Here is a 1,004-nt window from a genome sequence, read left to right as displayed (position 1 = left end):
TGTAATCGGTGGAACAGTTAGTACTCTGCTGATGCTGAAACACAATGTATGTTGTGTGGGGAGTCCTAAAAGTCTTTGTGTGTGTGTTTTTTTTTTTAAACTTTTGTCTACTGATAAAAGAGAAATTGAAGCTATAGTTTTAAAACAGACCTCAGGGGTGGAATCTATCAAAGCGTTGTTTCCCAATGGTTACATGCAAACTTTTGTTTTAAAGCATAGCCCCGATGAGTAAATTGTTTATTTCCATACACTTTGAGCCGGCTTTTCTGATGATGGAGGGAGCAAAAGAATTGGATGTGGTCTAACAGCATAATAAAATCCAATCCAGTTAGTGTTTATGGAGTGCCCACGGGCTGTGGGCTATTGTGTTAGACAAGATAAAAACCTCCGTGGTGCTCAGTGCTCTGTGGTGGATTTCCAAGGCTTGTGCTGCCTTCCTGAATAGCTTGGAAACTCTCAGCTCAATGAAGACAGTTCCCAGGGAAGGATTTATCCCTATCTCTTGTTTTTTTAGTGCATACAGGAGCAAAGATAGTATCAAGATGGAATAAAGATAAAGGAAAGAAATTAATAGCCAGTGACTCTTCTGTGAATACTCTACAGTATATTCTTCATAAAGATTTCTGTATTATTCCTCATGACAATTTAGGGGCAGAGCTAAACTTTCAAAGGTACACAAGTACATGGCACAATAGGCTTCTAAGTCAGGTTGCTGAAACATCAAATTGTAGCACTGATTGACTATTCAAATACTCGAAACACCTGACATGCCTATATGAATACTTACATTGAAACCCCCCAAATCACAGAAATAGTCAAAACACACAGGACCACAAGTCATCTGTATATTGTGGGGAGCAACCTTGGTTTGAATATGTAATAGGGAATTATCTTAGAAAGGGATTGAGTCCAGTACTATCTTCTTCTTCTTCTTCTTCTTCTTCTTCTTCTTCTTCTTCTTCTTCTTCTTCTTCTTCTTCTTCTTCTTCTTCTTCTTCTTCTTC

The sequence above is a fragment of the Mus pahari genome, chromosome 17 (genome assembly GCF_900095145.1).
Source record: "Mus pahari chromosome 17, PAHARI_EIJ_v1.1, whole genome shotgun sequence".
In the NCBI taxonomy this organism is placed as follows: domain Eukaryota; kingdom Metazoa; phylum Chordata; class Mammalia; order Rodentia; family Muridae; genus Mus; species Mus pahari.
This window is presented reverse-complemented; position numbering follows the sequence as displayed.